The sequence below is a fragment of the Schistocerca piceifrons genome, chromosome X (genome assembly GCF_021461385.2).
Source record: "Schistocerca piceifrons isolate TAMUIC-IGC-003096 chromosome X, iqSchPice1.1, whole genome shotgun sequence".
NCBI classification, from domain to species: domain Eukaryota; kingdom Metazoa; phylum Arthropoda; class Insecta; order Orthoptera; family Acrididae; genus Schistocerca; species Schistocerca piceifrons.
In genome coordinates, this window is record NC_060149.1 from 799,401,511 (window position 1) to 799,421,887 (window position 20,377).

The 20,377-nt window shown below is 45.1% G+C and overlaps 1 pseudogene; it reads left to right on the top strand.

Moving 5' to 3' along the window:
• Window positions 1-19,191: 19,191 nt before the first annotated feature.
• On the top strand, window positions 19,192-19,308 carry LOC124723258 (annotated as a pseudogene).
• The last annotated feature ends 1,069 nt before the right edge of the window (window positions 19,309-20,377 follow it).

Sequence of the window (20,377 nt, forward strand, 5' to 3'; positions counted from 1 at the left end):
GAACAAGTGTACTGTAACCTACTTCCTTTTCTTTCGAATTGCATTTCCTTAGGATTCTTCCAATGAATCTCAGTCAGGCATCTGGTTTACCGACGATCAACTTTATATGGTCATTCCATTTTAAATCACTCCTAATGCCTACTCCCAGGTAATTTATGGAATTAACTGCTTCCACTTGCTGACCTGCAGCTAAATGATAAGGGATCTTTCTTTCTATGTATTCGCAGCACATTACACTTGTCTACATTGAGATTCAATTGCCATTCCCTGCACCATGCGTCAATTCGCTGCAGATCCTCTTGCATTTCAGTACAATTTTCCATTGTTACAACCTCTCGATATACCACAGCGTCATCCACAAAAAGCCTCAGTGAACTTCCGATATAATCCAGAAGGTCATTTATGTATATTGTGAATAGCAACGGTCCTACGACACTCCCCTGCGGCACACCTGAAATCACTCTTATTTCGGAAGACTTCTCTCCATTGAGAATGACATGCTGCGTTCAGTTATCTAGGAACTCTGCAATCCAATCACACAATTGGTCTGATAGTCCATATGCTCTTACTTTGTTCATTAAACGACTGTGGGGAACTGTATCTAACGCCTTGCGGAAGTGAAGAAACACGGCATCTACCTGTGAACCCGTGTCTATGGCCCTTTGAGTCTCGTGGACGAATAGCGCGAGCTGGGTTTAACTCGATCGTATTTTTCGAAACCCATGCTGATTCCTACAGAGTAGATTTCTAGTCTCCAGAAAAGTCATTATACGTGTTCCAAAATTCTACAACTGATCGACGTTAGATATACAGGTCTATAGTTCTGCACATCTGTTAGACGTCCCTTCTTGAAAACGGGGATGGCCTGTGTCCTTTTCCAATCCTTTGGAACGCTACGTTCTTCTAGAGACCTAGGGTACACCGCTGCAAGGATGAAGTTCAATAACTGTCACACTGTAAATTATAACATTTCTGGCACACTTCACATCTCAATTGAGCGAAGCTACAGCAGCTGACACGTGGCTCACGAAGTGGAGTGTCATACGAATAACAGATGGTACTACGAGCACACGTATTGCGAGAAATTGTGCCTACTGAATAGTCTTGTAATCTGATTGGCTAAAGAGAAAATTCGGGCAGCAACCGTTCTCACCACCATAAGTCGGGAGAATAGGAACTATGCGACGACTGCAGACTGGGAAGCTACAGCAAACATATTACTAAAAGCTCTACTACCAGATGATGATCCTTCGGTAGATACACTCGAACAAGGTCTGAGGCGTGGTTATAAGAAATTTGTCAAAATAACACACAAATTTATCCATTTTGTCCTTTAGAGGAAATGAGGCACCATGCCCAGGCGGGTACCGGTAGTTGTGCTTCAAAATTTAAGACCAAAATTGTCACCAGTTTTACGACAATTATATAACTCGTGCTTAAATCAAAGGAAATTTCCTACACCATGAATAAAAGAAGGCGGGAGTGGTCATACTTAAAAAAGGGAGCGGATAAAGATCCTGCAACCCCGAGTTACAGACCAATATGTTTATTACGTGTTATGGGAAAAACTGTAGAAAGACTTGTCTGTGATAGGCTGACGAGTGATCGGATGTTGTACGGCACGAATGAGTGGTAACTCGGATTCAGAAAGGGACAATCGACAGAAGAGGCGATTAACCGAGCAATCAGTCTTGCACACTCCTCAGAATGCAGATATGTGACTGGAGTCATGCCTGTGTGTGAATTCATAAGGGACGAGACTGCTGAGGTCATTGGTCCCTAGACTTACACACTAGCTTAAACGAACTTATGCTAAGAACAACACTCACACCCATGCCCGAGGGAGGACTCAAACCTCTGGCAGGAGGGGCCGCGCAATCAGTGACATGGCGCCTCTAAATGGTTCAAATGGCTCTGAGCGCTATGCGACAACTTCTGAGGTCATCAGTCGCCTAGAACGTAGAACTAATTAAACCTAACTAACCTAAGGACATCACACACATCCATGCCCGAGGCAGGATTCGAACCTGCGGCCATAGCGGTGGCTTGGTTCCAGACTGTAGCGCCTAGAACCGCGCGGCCACTCCGCGCGGCACTGGAGTCATGGTGGATATCGCAGACACATTTGACAACCTGTGGTGGCCCTCACTCTTCTACCAATTAATGGAGATGGAGTGTCCGGGGAAGCTTTATGGTTGTTCGAGGGCATATTACAAGGAAAGATCCGCTGAGTTAGAGGCACCAGGACGATCAGTCATTAAGAGGGTAACCAAAGGGTGTCCCGAAGGCTTTGTTTGTGGTCCCGTAGTCTGGGTCATTAACATGGAGCCCCTGACGAACACCTTGCAGCAAGAGGCGGTCATCTTGGGGCTGTAGCTTATGCAGTTGATCTGCTGGCCTTGGTTCAATCCAATTTGAGGAAGCAAATGGAAAAAAGAGCAACAATTTCAATGTTGAGATTAAGGGAACGCTGTTAGAGATCCAAGTTGGATGTAGCACCGAAGAAATCCAATTATATAATATTAAAAGGAAATTGACACACGTGCTGAGCAAGGCTCTAATAAAACATTGACACTCTATAATAAAATTATAAGTATTGCGCAAACGAGATTTCATCTCCCCTTACATGTTATCAAGCTTTAACACGCTAGTCTACTTGCGACAATTATTGGGTAGGGGGCGAGTGTCTGGGCCCACAGACTTAGGCTTCTTAGGCCGTCCGCGGCCATAAGAAGTGTCCAGAGAAACATAATCATTGGGATAGTTGGGGCATTGGGCACATCTCCAACAGATAGGCTAGCAGTAATAATTGGCCTATGTCCAGCTGATTTAATCATTGGACGACGTGCAGCAGTGTGTTGGTTAAGTAAGCATGACTTCACAAGGTGGAACACATTATGGGAAGGGTTTCCCAAAACGTAACGGATATTAAAAACCTAGTCCTTGAGATTTGGCAAACGGAATGGGATCCATCGGAAACAGCAACACGTGTATACGGGTTTTTGACTTCAGGTAGAGAGAGATTAAAAATGAAACACTTCCACCTAACTAAACTAAAGGGATAGGTCATTTTCTGTCTGGCCACGGATCCTATCCGATGTATCTACACTTATTGGAAAACAGCCAGAACCAGCCTGCAAATGTGGAGCAGACATGGGTGCCCCGAACACACAGTTGCCTTCAATGAGCCGGCCGGTGTGGCCGAGCGGTTCTATGCGCTTCAGTCTGGAACCGCGCGACGCTACGGTCGCAGGTTCGAACCTTACCTCGGGCATGGATGTGTGTGATATCCTTAGGTTAGTTAGGTTTAAGTAGTTCTAACTTACAGGGGACTGAGCCATTTTTTTGAGCCCAGAGTAGTGGCCCTAGTGGCTAAGGACGACGTCCTGCTGGCTCCCATAACTGCTGAAGACTTAAAAGCGGCCATGGCAAAGTCAACGGGCTCGACGGCTTACCGAACGAATTCTACCGCGCCTTCTATCACCTGATGGGCGCTCAGTGGATTCAGATGTTTCGTGACCTCCTCAGCGACGATTTTACCGTCTCCACAGATTTCCTCGAAGGCATCATGATACCAGTTGCCGAACTGAGCGGTTCTCCCCATTGTCACGACTATCGTCCTCTTCGTTCCTGAACGAGGATTATAAACTTTTCGCCCGTATCCTCCGCACACGTCTTCATATCACCATCGGACACATGATCCATCCTGACCAGACGTGTTTGGACAGTGACAACAACATCCACAGGGCACTTGGCGCTTACCGCGACGTCACGGCGCTGGCAGCAGTTTGCCGCCTCCGAGGCGCCCTTGTCGCCGTCGATTTTCATCACACCTTTGATCGTATCGACCACAGTTTCCTTCGCATCGTGCTCGAACGAATGGGCCTCTCGCAAGAGTCAGCAAGGGTGATCTTACGCTTAATCCACGGGGCGCGCTCCCTGAGTATTGTCAAGGGCCACCAGACTGAACACATCGCTCTTGGACGGTTGGTGCGACAGGGATGTCCTTTATCAGGAGTTTTATTCGCGACGGCCCTCGAACCTGCACTGCACTGCCTTCGTCAACGACTGGAAGGCATCTGCATTCGAGACGTGCCTTTCCGATGTGCTGCCTTCGCTGACGACGTGGTGCTCTTGGTGCGGTTGGGCGAATCCAAGGGACGCTTCAGTGGTTGTGTCACTACGGCGCGGTATCCGGCAGCGCCGTCAATATGCGCAAAACATCCATGGATGTTGGGAGAGGCCTTCTCCACCCAGAAGCGATCCCCTTCCAAAACGTTCTCTCACTGAACGCATTGGGTGTGAAGTTCTCCAGTACAGTTCGCCGAAATGCGACAGACACACGGGCGCCGCTCTGTGATAGCAGATTCCGCAGTATGGATATGATTCTCCGAACGCGTTACATCAACACTTACCTAGCGTCCAAACTTAATTATTTTGCGCACATTCTTCCGCTAATCGTCACCATGTGCCACAGTTTCCAGGCGGCGTACGGACAATTTGTGAGTTCAGGTCAAATATTCAAACTTCACTACACTACTTTATCGAGGCCTCCACTGGCAGGGGGCCTGGGGTTGATTCATGCCAACAAGCGCACGCGAGCATTGTATTTACGGACGATGTCGCTGTGGTCCGCGGCCAACAGCTTGATGGGGACGCTGCTACAGATAGTCGCGCCGCGAGATATTCGTCCACTGGTCCCCGTGGGCCACATAGCTCCGTTTCTAGCCCACATCCGCGATTTCTTGGTAGAACTGAGCTAAATGACCTAGGATCTACCGGCGACGAGGGCGCCGAGCACGAGAGATTACTACCGCATCTATCAGGCACGACAGCCCCAAAAAAACGTCGAAAAACAATACCCAAACATCAGCTGGACCAGGGTGTTGCGAGCCGTCCCCACGCAATACCTGCCCACGTACGCTCGTTCCTTGTGGTATGTGATAGTGAACGGCAAATTAGCCACTCGTCAGCACATCCATTCCAATCTCACTGACAACGCTTGGTGTCAGCACTGCGTAGTCGTCGATTTGGACGCGCACCGCCTGACATGTGCTGTGGCAGGCAGCTGCTGGGATCTTGTGCAACGTATGCTGGCGCTCCTGATGCGACGACAGCCAGAGTCTATCACGCCGGACGGACTCCTACACCCAGATACCATTTACTTACCAGAACGAACGCCCACAAATGGCTGAAGGGCATGGTGCTGTATTACATTTTGTAAGCCGCGCCCGAAAGCGCTCTGGACTTGTGGGTCCACCTGACGACGACTCATGAGGCGTTTCGCCACCATGCATTGTACCGCACACGGCTATCGAATTACTTAGGCGCATTATTCGAGGATCCTCGTGTCCATTGGGGCTTTCCGAGTACTAGAAGGCACACTTGAAAATGATTCACGGCACACGATTGATCCTCTGAGAAAACGGTTTAGAGGGAGTCCCCCTCACTTTCATTACGCGAAGACGACTCGGAAGCTTCTGGTGGCGGTTGTAGGGTCCAGTTAAAAATAACAAAAACAGGAATAAAAAAAAACAAGATATATAAATGAATTTGATCGAATAAAGTTCTCTTGATCCTGTCGAACTCCTTTCCTTCCTTGACCCTGGGAGGAAGGGAATGGCACATTGAGGCCAGGCCTCGGAAGACGACACCTGCCCTCTTTGCCACCGACCTTTCCCACGGAGTCCCGGGTTCGATTCCCGGCCGGCTTGGGGATTTCCTCTGCCCAGGGACTACTGGGTGTTTGTGTTTTCATCATTGTTTCATCATCGTCGTTATTGACAGTGGCTAGACTGGACTGTGAAAAATTTGGGGTTTTGTCCAGGCGCTGACGACCGCGCAGTTGAACATCATCATCATCATCATCATCATCATCATCATCATCGAGGAAAATGTGAGTTCTGTTTCTTGTCAATGTTGGGGTTCACAATAAATATTCACTCTGCAGCGGAGTGTTTGCTGATTTGAAACTTCTTAGTAGATTGAAACTGCATGTTTAGCAGGATTCGAACTTGGGACTTTGGACGCAAAAGGTAACGGTCCCAGTTCGGGTCTTGATCTGAAATGCATCCTTTCGTCCAGGAGTTGATTTGGTACACCAGCCAGACTGAGCGTGGATCTTAGACGATTTTTCACGCTCGTTTAGGCAAATGCTGATACTCAGCCTCCCCTCAGAAGACATGATGCACTAACAGTTAAAATACAGTAATATACAGAACATAGTCGACACGATTCACAAAGGGATGGAATACATTATTTCCCTCTCTTAGGTTAACAGATGACTGTTGCGACATGAATGGCGCATGGCCACAAAGTGAAAAACAATAGATATGCCGAATCATGAAAAACTGCAGACCCCGTGGAATTGTAAATACATCTATAGGACGGTATAAACGCAATAATCAGATTGGGTTCCTGATACCATGCACTGCTGACAGAACCGCCACGGTCCTTTTGAATTGTTTTGACTTGTGTGCAACTAACTGCGCTGTGCGCGTTTGCCCTGCCTCAGATTGCAAAGCTTGCTGTGTCAGTGGGTTAGGACGAATGTATGTGAGATATCCAAACTTAATTGAATTTTAATTCCCTTTCCAGATATCTCCTTGCTTTCCTTTACTGCTTGCTCAGCGTACAGATTGAATACAATGAGGGACAGGCTATAACCCTCCCTCATTTCCCTCTCAACTACTCCTCTCTTCCATATGCTACCACTGTGATGACTGCAGTTTTGTTTCTGTACAAACTGCGGATAACCTATCGCTACCTGTATCTTGTACCTGCTGCCTTCAGAATTTCAAAGAGTATATTTCAGTCAAGGAAGCTAACTCTAAATGTAAAAATTCTATGACTGCTTTTTTCAGTCTATCTGGTTCACATCTGGCGTAGGGCTGGCACAGCCTCGATATTCACACGTATGAGTATCAGCCGTATTCGTTATTAAGAGTACTACATTCTTCTTGAAGTCCGAGGGCATTTCGCCTTCCTCATATCCGTGGGAGAGCTTAAAAGCAATGCCCCCGAAACGCTTAAAGCTTTATAAATAAAACAAACTACAGTGACTGACAATTAGCAATTTTTCACAAACACAACTTTTATTTATGTACGTTTACAAGGTTGATGACTTGACAACAAAAGAAATGTAACAATATCGATGCCCGTAAAAGTCTACTAATTGAGACATACAAAAGTTCACTTCTACATTTCCACAAAGGTTCGCGGTAACACATACACACTAGTAAAAGTCCAATTCAGAGACGAAAACATAATCTTCAGCGGTCGAAGTTCACGAGGCTGGCATCCAGAGTGAACTAAACTTTGGGGCTGGTTCTAGCCCCTAAATAGCTGTCTCCAGCCAATCAGGTTTTGGCGTAGTGATACTCCCTACAGGCCGTGGCTCGAGCTCTCACTGCAGAAAGTAGTGGTCGGAATTTCTGTTTCCATTATCTTGTATGTAAATAGCCGGTGTTTACCATGGTGCTTTTGCTACGCCTTCTACATAGACAACCCGGTCCTCTGCTCTCAGGGACTACCTTGGCTCCGGCATAACACAAACGTTATTAACATTCTACATTTTTATTCATGTCTGCATATTTCCAGCCCTCTGCCGTTAGTGGGCTCCGAACTGTAGCGTGTAACGTGTCGGAGTGTAATGTAACTATGTTGATGAGTGAGAAACAGCGTGCTGTAATCGAGTTTCTAATTCGAAGACTTCGCCCACACATGGAGGAACCTGTCCTTCAACATGACAATGCCAGATCAAACGCTTTGAGATCTGCAACAATCCGACGCCTTGGATTTACTGTCATTAATCATCCTCCCGACTTGGCCCTAGGCGATTTTCATCTGTTTGCAAACCTTAACGGACACCTTCGAGGACTTCATTTTGATAGTGATGGAGCGGTGCAAGCAGAGGTGAGGTTGTGGCCCCGTCAACAAACTCAAACATTGTACAGTGGCGCAATCAACAAACTCGTCTCTCGTTAGGGGAAATGCGATCGTCGCCACGGTGACTACATTGAGAAATAAATATGTAGCCACGAAGAAGAAAAAAAGTGGAACGTTAATAACGTTTCTTTAATTCAAAAGACTCAGAGTTTTCGCATGCAAAAATTCGGAAGGATTACTTTTCAGTGCGCCCTCCTATGATGCATACCAAGTGGATTAATTTTGACATGGTTCATTCTCCCAAAGAGATACTCGATTCTGACGAACTGTCGTCTGCTCCTTGATCCGACATAGACCTTTCAGTGTTCTAGACTTATGCGCTGATGTTTTAGCTAAATCGTGGTAATGTATGACGCTAACTGAAGCCAGTGTGGTCCACACTGTGTTTCGTAGAACATGCCTGTAGTCAGTAATCCGTTTCCTGTTTGTTTTGAGTCAGTGTGACTCGGCGAGTGTTCAATGCGAGATCTCCATTTGTTGGAGCTGGACAGTTAGCTTCGTTGACGTATGGGTCTGCGGTTTTAGAGAGATGTGTTGGAGAGCATCACAGAGTTATGAAGCGATGTAAAAGTAAACTGCACGGAGAGTAGAAATTTTTGGTAAAATGACCTAGAGTATTGACTTACTCACCTAAAATTCATTCCTGTATACACTGATGAGTCAATACATGATGGCCACCTGCTGCTGGTCCACGTATGAAACGCAATAGAGCAGCGATTCTGCTTGGCATGAATTGCACACGTCCTTGGAAGGACGTCTGGAGGTACACTGACGGAAAAAACCCCAGCTTCAAGAAATAATTAATGTAGAATAACGAAATTTCGGGAATACATTTGTCACTGTAGCACATTTTAGTTAGTAACGTAGCAAAATCACAGGTTAATGTAAGCGCGAGATAAGCGATTGAAATCCTAAGGAAATGCAATCCGAAAACAAAGGAAGTAGGTTACAGTACGCTTGTTCGCCCACTGCTTGAACACTGCTCGCAGTGTGGGATCCGTACCAGATAGGGTTGATAGAAGAGATAGAGAAGATCCAACGGAGAGCAGCGCGCTTCGTTACAGGATCATTTAGTAATCGCGAAAGCGTTACGGAGATGATAGATAAACTCCAGTGGAAGACTCTGCAGGAGAGACGCTCAGTAGCTCGGTACGGGCTTTTGTTAAAGTTTCGAGAACATACCTTCACCGAAGAGTCAAGTAGTATATTGGTTCCTCCTACGTATATCTCGCGAAGAGACCATGAGGATAAAATCAGAGAGATTAGAGCCCACACAGAAGCATGCCGACAATCCTTCTTTCCACGAACAATACGAGACTGGAATAGAAGGGAGAACCGATAGAGGTACTCAAGGTACCCTCCGCCACACGCCGTCAGGTGGCTTGCGGAGTATGGATGTAGATGTAGATGCAGAAAATTGTCGTGTCCTGACACAGTATAGAGGGAAGACAGGGCGTCTACAATTTTTGAGCGTGTGAGGAGCAAATGCAGAAAGGCAAATTCGCAGTGAAGGCAGGTTGATGACTTGAATTAGCGCCAAACACTGTCACCGGCCACGTACGAGAGATGCGGATTCTGGGACCCTACGCGATGCTTGCAGCTCGAGACTCATCGAATTCAGGGGGTTTTAACACTATTTATTTTCGATAAGACTAACTACTACATTGAAGGTTAATTCTAAACATTATAAAAGCAAAGGAGGCAATTGGTTGCACAACAGGAGGCAGTGTCTGAAGCCACGGGGGCAGGTGATAAGAGAAGAAGCGAACACTAGCAATACATTAAGTACAAACTTGAGAGCAGCAGTCCACGTGAGAAAAAGAGACATGTCGGAGCTTACCGAGGCTAGCCGCGAGTGATACGTAGTCGGCGCCCCAGCGATCTGACTGAGAACTCTCCCTGAATGCAAAAACATGGGTTTTTAGAGAATCGTGGTGGCGCTCCATTACTCCCCTCTTATAGCCGACCCAAGATTCCACCGGCACTTAACAAGCTTTGATCAATCTAGCGAATCGTTCTGCACCTCCAGGACGCTTCTGGCCAACCAAATTTAGATTCCTCCCCTACTCCTACTCAGTAGGTAGGAATGCTTCTGCATTTTACATTAACAGAGTCGAAGGCCGGTATCAACAGCATTCAGCTGAAACCTAAACGTCACTGCCAGTCCTATTACGGCCAGCAACAACAATGTTTTACGTCACTTGGCCCCGTCCACCATCCTTCTGTGGGTGGGGACTCCGGTAGTGGCACTCTAACCTGTGTAAACCCACTGACGTTGAAGTTCTCAGGAGCAAGTATCAAGCTTATTGCCTCTGCCAAGATGTGCCTTTTCCTGGTCATCTTCTACATTGCCGCCTTACGACAGCATCTAAGCGGTGGATGGGAGTTACTACTTAATTCTCTGAAGTGAAACTTCTCCCCTGGGACAGCTTCCCAGACAGTCTGCAATTTGCACGGCTCTCGTGTTACTATTTATCTCCGGTAACCTAAACGCTACCACTCTTTCCTGCTCTCTGCATTGTATCTCTGATTTCCTATCTTGGAGTGCCTTTGATGGCTCCAAATAGCTTTAAACGTAACAACGTACAAGTCATTATGTCATCAATATATGATAAAATGTGAAACGCTGGAACATTAATAACCGGTGTAACAGCCAGAATTCTGAAAAAAAAAATGGTTCAAATGGCTCTGAGCACTATGGGACTTAACATCTGTGGTCATCAGTCCCCTAGAAGTTAGAACTACTTAAACCTAACTAACCTAAGGACTTCACACACATCCATGCCCGAGGCAGGATTCGAACCTGCGACCGTAGCAGTCGCGCGGTTCCGGACTGCGCGCCTAGAACCGCTAGACCACCGCGGCGGGCCCAGAATTTTGAATCCTATCATACAAACGTGCATGCATTGTATGGTACAGGTGCTGTATGTCAGTTTGAGGGATAGGGCTCCATGCCTGTTGCACTTGTTCAGTCAATTCAGGGACGGTTAATGGTGTCGTGGATGACGCTGGAGCTGTCGTCCTTTGATGTCCCATACGTGCTGGTTTGGAGACAGATATGGTGATCGAGCAGGCCAAGACAACATAGAGCCTGTTGGGTTACAACAGCGGGATGTGGGCGAGCGTTCGTGAATGGTCGGATCTCCACACTGGCGTACGAATTTGCAGTCAGGGCGTGTGAGATAACCACGAGAGTGCTCCTACTGTCACACGATGTCGCACCCCATATCATAAATTAAAGTGCACGTCCAGTACTTCTAGGCCGGAGATAAGTTGGTTGCAGGCGTTCACTTGGCCTACTCCTAACCAACACACGCCCATCACTGGTATTTAGGCAGAATCGACTTTCATAAAAAAAACGCAACAGAACGCTCGCCCACATACCGCTGTTGTAACCCATCAGACTCTACAGAGCGTTGACATGTTGCCTTGGCTTGCTCGATCACCATATCTGTCTCCAACCGAGCACGTATGGGACATCAAAGGACGACAGCTAAAAAACAAAAGGATTGGAAGAGGGCACAGGTCATTCCCCTTTTCAAGAAGGGACGTCGAACAGATGTGCAGAACTATAGACCTATATCTCTAACGTCGATCATTTGTAGAATTTTGGAACACGTATTATGTTCGAATATAATGACTTTTCTGGAGACTAGAAATCTACTCTGTAGGAATCCGCATGGGTTTCGAAAAAGACGGTCGTGTGAAACCCAGCTCGCGCTATTCGTCCACGAGACTCAGGGGGCCATAGACACGGGTTCCCAGGTAGATGCCGTGTTTCTTGACTTCCGCAAGGCGTTACATACAGTTCCCCACAGTCGTTTAATGAACAAAGTAAGAGCATATGGACTATCAGACAAATTTTGTGATTGGATTGAAGAGTTCCTAGATAACAGAACGCAGTGTGTCATTCTCAATGGAGAGAAGTCTTCCGAAGTAAGAGTGATTTCAGGTGTGCCACAGGGGAGTGTCGTAGGACCGTTGCTATTCACAATATACATAAATGACCTTGTGGATGACATTGGAAGTTCACTGAGGCTTTTTGTGGATGATGCTGTGGTATATCGAGAGGTTGCAACAATGGAAAATTGTACTGAAATGTAGGAGGATCTGCAGCGAATTGACGCATGGTGCAGGTAATGGCAATTGAATCTCAATGTAGACAAGTGTAATGTGTCATGTACAGTGGCTACATTCCTGCCAAGTCTTTCTGCAGTATAGCGGAAGGAACATCCAGCTTCTCGTAGCTCTATTATACGACCTCGTTCAAACTCAGTGAGCACGACCTTGTTCAAACTTACTGAGGTGTTGATAGTGGCGTCTTCGTCATATTAAATGCATTCTTGACTTACATCAACTTCAATTCCAATACTAAATAACGCTCACAACTGTTACAGCGCATATTTAAAGTACGAGGGTCACTCCAAAAGAAATGCACCCTATTTTTTTAAAATCCATCTTTTATTCTACATGTTTGAAAGTTTAACAGGGTGTAGATACATCCTTTAGGAACAATATATTCATTTCTCCACATAATTTCCATTCCTCTCAACTGCCTTACGCCATCTTGGAACTAGCGCCACACGGTAAAATTCTGGACCAACCTGTTGGAGCCACTGCTTGGCAGCGTGCACAAGGGAGTCATCATCTTCAAACCTTGTTCCACGAAGAGAGTCTTTCAGTTTCGCAAAGAGATGATAGTCACATGGAGCCAGGTCAGGACTGTAAGGCGGCTGTTTCAGTGTTGTCCATCCGAGTGTTGTGATCGCTTCCATGGTTTGTCGTGCAACAGCAAAACATCCTGCTTTTGCCGATGTGGTCGAACACGACTCAGTCGAGCTTGAAGTTTCTTCAGTGTTGTCACATATGCATCAGAATTTATGGTGGTTCCACTTGGCATGATGTTCACAAGCAAGAGTCCTTCGGAATCTAAAAACACCGTAGCCATTACTTTTCCAGCAGAAGGTGTGGTTTTGAATTTTTTTTCCTTGGGTGAATTTGCTTGATGCCACTCCATTGATTCCCTCTTCGTCTCTGATGAAAAATGATGGAGCCATGTTTCATCACCTGTCACAATTCTTCAAAGAAATTCATCCCCACCATTTTCGTACTGTTCCAAAAGTTCGCTGCATACCGTTTTTCTTGTTTCTTTGTGAGCCACTTTCAACATTCTGGGAATCCACCTGGCACAAACCTTTTTTAACGCCAACACTTTCAGTATTCTGGAGACACTTCCTTCCCCTATCTCAACGTAGCGTGACAATTCGTTCACTGTGATGCGTCTGTCAGCAGTCACCAATTCGCTAACTCTCTGCACATTGTCTGTAGTGCCGCTGCGAGGGCAATCCTCAATATTGCCGTGCCCGCTTTCATCACGTAACCTGCTCGCCCACCGACTAACTGTACTGTGATCGACAGCAGCATCTCCATACACCTTTTCCAACCTCTTGTGGGTGTTTCCCACTGTCTCGTTTTCACAGCACAGGAATTACGTATTTTGCGTATGGTCAACAGAGATAACGCTATAGATAGTCCAAACAGTTTGATATACGAGGGTTATTCCAAAAGTTCTGACTCAGACTTTTGTCATAGCGTTGTACCAACTTTTCAATAGCCTCATCATAGAAGGCAGCCGCCAGTGCTTTCCGCCAATTCTCCTCGCTGGCCTACACCTCGTTGTCTGTGTCAAAATGTTGTCGTCAAAGACAGCGGTTCATGTGACCAGAGATGAAACTCAGGGGGAGACAATTGCGGACTGTATTGTGGGTAATCTAACATTTCCATTTGAAAACGATGCAGGAGCATCTTCATTGCCCCTGCAGAATGCGGCTGAGAATTGTCGTGAAGACGAAACAGCACGACAGTTATGTAATGTTGGCCGCATAGCTTCAGGCGAAATTTCTCACCAGGCCCTCGTACTTGGCGGCAGACACTATTTTCTAGACATCTTTACGCACTCACTGCGAGCTCAGAAATGAGAAGAGCGACGTGATGCTAACTGGGGTTATACTAGAGACACTACCCAACACATCTGTGCAAAGCTTTATCGGATTTTCATAGTCGTTTCCATTTCGCGACCGATCGGACCTTACTTTTGGAATAACCCTCGTACTATTCTTTTGTACAGCAGGTATTTTATCTTAATAACCTTGATAATTATTTGATTGTGTATGTTAGAAGCGTACTGATTTTTTGGTATCGCTATTTTTCGCTTATTTAAGGACATTATCGAAACATTTGATGGAAATCACTGTCATTTTCCAGTTTTTCTTCATATTTTTGTGCTATGAATATAGAATATATATCCATTCATTCCAAGAGATCCAATTTATGAACTCTATTCAGTAATTAAAATAGTGCTCTACATTTCCATATGAGTGAAAACACACTAGAAAGTGGAAGTCATTTCCCGAAAAGTGTCGTGAAAGTGATTATTTTTTTAATCACGACTGATAGCAGAAAAAGTTATTCTACAAACAAACCAATCATTTTTACAATCACTGTCTTTCACCGGCAATTTGTAATTGATAAAACAATATCTATCATTATTTAGCTTTTTATTACATTTTTTGCGACCAACATGGGATCGTGTCGTTATTAATTCAGTACAATAAATGTAGTAGACTTCTAGTGTGCGGCGTGACGCGATTTGCATACAAACTCCTCAATTTATTTTATACATATTTGGCATTCAACATGAGGTAATCTAATTTGCATATCAATGCCCTCAGTTATTTCATTTCAAGATCTGTAGGGATACTTTAATGAACCAATCCACATATATGTACAAATTTGCTAGTTTATGGAACAGCTAAATTTTGAAATAAAGCTAAGTTATGCGTCGTTACATTGATGAAAAATGTGGATTCTGAGTTCGTGTCCTATATATAAAGCAACCATTATTTAATTTCGTCTCGTACTTATGAATTTTGTTCTTCGCTGTAGAGGCCACTGACTAAAGCCATTTGAAATAAAAAAAAAACAAAAAACATATAGCATGGTCACTATATAGGCGATAACGTAATGAATGTAATCATGTTCTATGACTGTCCCGGCGGAGGTTCGAGTCCTCCCTCGGGCATGGTTGTGTGTGTTTGTCTTTAGGAAAACCGGAACAGAAGAGAATCGAAGCATTTGAGATGCGGTGCTACAGACGAATGTTGAAAATTAGGTGGACTGATAAGGTAAGGAATGAGGAAGTTCTACGCGGAGTCGGAGAGGAAAGGAATATGTGGAAAACACTGATAAGGAGAAGGGACACGATAATAGGACATCTGCTAAGACATGAGGGAATGACTTCCATGGTACTAGAGGGAGCTGTAGAGGGTAAAAACTGTAGAGGATGACAGAGATTGGAATACGTCAAGCAAATAATTGAGGACGTAGGTTGCAAGTGCTACTCTGAGATGAAGAGGTTAGCACAGGAAAGGAATTCGTGGCGGGCCGCATCAAACCAGTCAGTAGACTGATGACCAAAAAAAAAAAAAAAAGGTTAAGTAGTGTGTAAGCTTAGGGACTGATGACCTTAGCAGTTAAGTCCCATAAGATTTCACACACACTTTTTTTGTGACTGTCCGAAAAGACGAAAAGAAGTGAAACTAACAGTGTAATACATCAATAATTTTTCTTCAGACAAATCTCCCCCCACGCCCAAGTTACAGTGGGTAATAGTTAATTTGTGTTGAGAGTGCCACGCATAAAACAAACGTACACTACTTCTTGTGAAACGTATGGCACATGCAGATTTAATGGCCTTGTTTAATCCAAATTTCGGAGTACAAGTGTAACAGTGTAACACCCATATGTGAATGACATTGAGAGAGATGGAGTACAAGTTGGATAAACAGTGCACTCCCTTGAGTGGCCGGAGAAGTTTGTTATGCCAATCTCAGACATTGAAGAGCCGTCAGAGGAAGTGGAAATGTGAAATTAAGTGCCAGAATGCTTCCCCACGTTTAATTTTTCCATGTGAATGAGTTGCAACAAGACCTAACGTCATTTTGGAATGCACAGGGCATGTTGCCATGACAACACTGGCCTAATTAGGGTATGACAGCGATGAGTATGCACAGGCCCATGCAAAGTGGCCAAAGCACGGATGACCGCCACCTTGCCTACGCGATCGTAACGATCCGTGTAGCTTCGTGCCCTGATCTGCCTCGACGTCGGATCACTGCCACATGGCTGGACTGATGGCTTCCGCCGCCTCGCAGTGTACACAATTAATAAACGCCTCATGCTACGATTATCACTTGAGCACCGTTGTTGGCAAGTTTAACTGTCAAAATGTATTGATTTAAGACAGTAAGGAGTTGTAGAAATTGGCTGCGAGTGGGAATTGATTTCAGTCAACAGAGGAATGGAAAATTCGAGTCGGACTGGGATTCGAACCAGGGTCTCCTGCTTATTATGCAGAGGCGTTGACCACTGTGCCGTGTCCGAAAGAACAGGCACCACATATAAAGCATTTTTTTCGAATCAGTTCTGCTTATCCTGCCCCACAGCAACGTCCGCTTAAGTGTCACACACTGCCGTGATTGCCTAGACTTCAGAATCCATGGAATAAATACACTACTGGCCATTAAAATTGCTACACCACGAAGATGACGTGCTGCAGACGCGAAATTTAACCGACAGGAAGAAGATGCACTGATATGCAAATGATTAGCTTTTCAGAGCATTCATACAAGGTTGGCGCCGGTGGCGACACCTACAACGTGCTCACATGAGGAAAGTTTCCAAACGATTTCTCATACACAAACAGCAGTTGACCGGCGTTGCCTGGTGAAACGTTGTTGTGATGCCTCGTGTAAGGAGGAGAAAACCGTACCATATCGTTTCCGACTTTGACAAAGGTCGGATTGTAGCCTATCGCGATTGCGGTTTATCGTATCGCGACATTGCTGCTCGCGTTGGCCGAGATCCAATGACTGTTAGCAGAATATGGACTCGGTAGGTTCAGGAGGGTAATACGGAACGCTGTGCTGGACCCCAACAGTCTCGTATCACTAGCAGTCGAGATGACAAGCATCTTATCCGCATGGCTGTAACGGACCGTACAGCCACGTCTCGATCCCTGAGTCAATAGATCGGGACGTTCGAAAGACAACAACCATCTGCACGAAAATTTCGACGACGTTTGCACCAGCATGGACTATCAGCTCGGAGACCATGGCTGCGGTTACTCTTGACTCTGCATCACAGACGAACCTGGGTGCACGAATGGCAAAACGTCATTTTTTCGGATGAATCCAGGTTCTGTTTACAGCATCATGGTGGTCGCATCCGTGTTTGGCGACATCGCGGTGAACACACATTGGAAGCGTGTATTTGTCATCGCCATACTGGCATATCACCCGGCGTGATGGTATGGGGTGCCATTGGTTACACGTCTCGGTCACCTCTTGATCGCATTGACGGCACTTTGAACAGTGGACGTTACATTTCAGATGTGCTACGACACGTGGCTCTACCATTCATTCGATGCCTGCGGTACCCTACATTTCAGCAGGATAATGCACGACCGCATGTTGCAGGTCCTGTACGGGCCTTTCTGGATGCAGAAAATGTTTGACTGCTGCCCTGGCCAGCACATTCTCCAGATTTCTCACCAACTGAAAACGTCTGGTCAATGGTGGCCGAGCAACTGGCTCGCCACAATACGCCAGTCACTACTCTTGCTGAACTGTGGTATCGTGTTGAAGCTCCATGGGCAGCTGCACCTGTACACGCCATCCAAGCTCTGTTTGACTCAATGCGCAGGCGTATCAAGGCCGTTATTACGGTCAGAGGTGGTTGTTCTGGGTACCGATTTCTCAGGATCTATGCACCCAAATTGCATGAAAATTTAATCACATGTCAGTTCTAGTATAATATATTTGCCCAATGAATACCCGTTTATCATCTGCATTTCTTCTTGGTGTAGCTGTTTTAATGGCCAGTAGTGTATTAAATGTTGATAAAGTAGAGTGTATGACATCTTTCGGCTAATGACAGGGGCACTGTTGTATTTGCAGAATGTAAATAAGTATTACTGAATTGCTTTACCCTTTGAAATGTTCCTGTCGTAGCCTATGAACACGATAATAATAGGGGAGATAAGCAAGAAATTACGTAGGTAATAAAACAAACCAAAATTACTACATGTACTGATTTTACTTTACTTTTTACCAGAATCTGTCTCTATAATTTTTAAAGGATTTTTTCAAAGTAGTTGTCACTAATTTCACAAAAAATTGCTTTATAATTGTACTCTCGGACAATATTTGGTGTGATGAAGTGTTAAGCAGAATAAATTATACATTTCTGTAGAGGTATCTTGCTATCATGAAGGAAATTTTAATTGGGTATATACTGAGACATTCCGGATAGGTTAATTTGGAAGCTAAGATATCAATGAAAGGTATGGACAATAGGATAAGCGGTGTGAGATAAAACGGAACGTAGCACCGAACGAAATTAACTTAAAGAGAAAGAGAAAAATAGTTTGAGGCTTAAAATTGGTTACGGTAGTTTGTACGAAGGGATTTCGATAACGAGAGAGAGAGAGTGAGAGTGAGAAAGAAGAGAGAGAGAGAGAGAGAGAGAGAGAGAGAGAGAGAGAGAGAGACAGAGGATGAGTGAGAGTAGCGAGACCGAGAAAACCCAAAAATGAGGATGTGCAAAAGAAAGTTTTCAGAGGCACTCGTGAAGTGCATTATCCGCCCAGCACTCCAGCGGTGCGGAAGGATTTATCTCCTCCTTTCTGCTTGTGAGTTACGGCGTGACTCTGAGCCGCGCCATGTAGCGCACCGCCTGTGAACTGCCTTCCCAGAGCACATATTGTGCCACACACTCACGTTATTTGCTGGCCTAGGCGACGCAACACATAACCTCAGTCGTGACGCAACCCAGCAAAAATAATATTCTAAACACAACTCTTGTAGACGGCGGCACGCATTACATGTGGTAACTTACGTAAGTGGAATGTTAATGATGATGATATGTGATACACAATGTTTCTAAGGGAAAATGTAAAATACTTTCGTGGAGAGCGTTCATTTTCACAGAGGCTTCCAGAAAATGAAAACGATATTTATGTGTCAGAACTTCATATTCGTAGTAGACCCTGCGATGGAAAGAAGATTGCATATAATTACAGAGAGATAGTAAATAAAAAAATCTTTGTTGCTGTCTAAAGAGAGCATCATCAGATAATTTTATCTTTATTCGGCTCCATTTGTTAATCAGCTTGATAAAGCAGTAGGCAACGGCCTTTCCGCAGTGGATACACCGGTTCCCGTGAGATCACCGAAGTTAAGCGCTGTCGGGCGTGGCCGGCACTTGGATGGGTGACCATCCAGCCGCCATGCGCTGTTGCCGTTTTCCGGGGTGCACTCAGCCTCGTGATGCCAATTGAGGAGCTACTCGACAGAATAGTAGCGGCTCCGGTCAAAGAAAGCCATCATAACGACCGGGAGAGCGGTGTGCTGACCACACGCCCCTCCTATCCACATCCTCAACTGAGGAAGACACGGCGGTCGGATGGTACCGATGGGCCACTTGTGGCTTGAAGACGGAGTGCTGCTTTTTTGATAAAGCAATACTAAAAAAAGGTCTGTGAGATAATGCACTGCTAACGGAAGCATTCCAGTATCTCATAACTGTAACTAAACCAACGGCGAGATGTATTGCGAAACGCCGATTTTCTATAGTAAAAGCTACATGCATACTGAAGGACTATTTAAAAAAGGACGACAGAAACGCTGAAAAATTAGTGATAAGTTCTGAGCCGTATCTATTTGGCTCAGTGTTGCCAACTTTGTCACACATAGTTTTGCTAACCAACTTTCAAAATCTGCCAGAAAAAAATAATTTATGTGAGGAACAGTGCTGAATATGGTATACGAAAGGCACACTGTACTTTTATTTGGATAATCTTTCTTTCTTTAGACTACTGAAAATTAGTATTTCCATGCCACGATAATATCTTTCGAAAGTGTAACGCGTGAATTTTGAATGCAACAGTTCACTCCATATGAGAAACAGATACTTAAAGGTCACGCATTACTTCTTCCATGAATTGTGGTAATGTTGAGGGTCCTGGGTTGTCACTGCTAACGCCTCTACTCTTGCCGTAGGCTTGGGTGTTACCTATGAAGCACACAATATTTTGTGAAGTGTGGTAGTGTAGGAAACTCGAAATATTTACAGATCTATGCGGTTATTGAATTATCTCAAATCTTATCTATTTTACTTTTTTTCAGAACTGCATCTTCAAATTGAAAGTTGTGACAACACATTCCGAGGCGCCGAAGGCCAGCACGAATCATCAGAATAGGATTGAGCATGGCGTTCTCCATCCTGTTCCTGTACGAAATTTGGCAATATTCATCTCACTAAAGCACTTCTCCAAATCTGCATTTGAGCAAGGCCACACTAGAAGTACCTT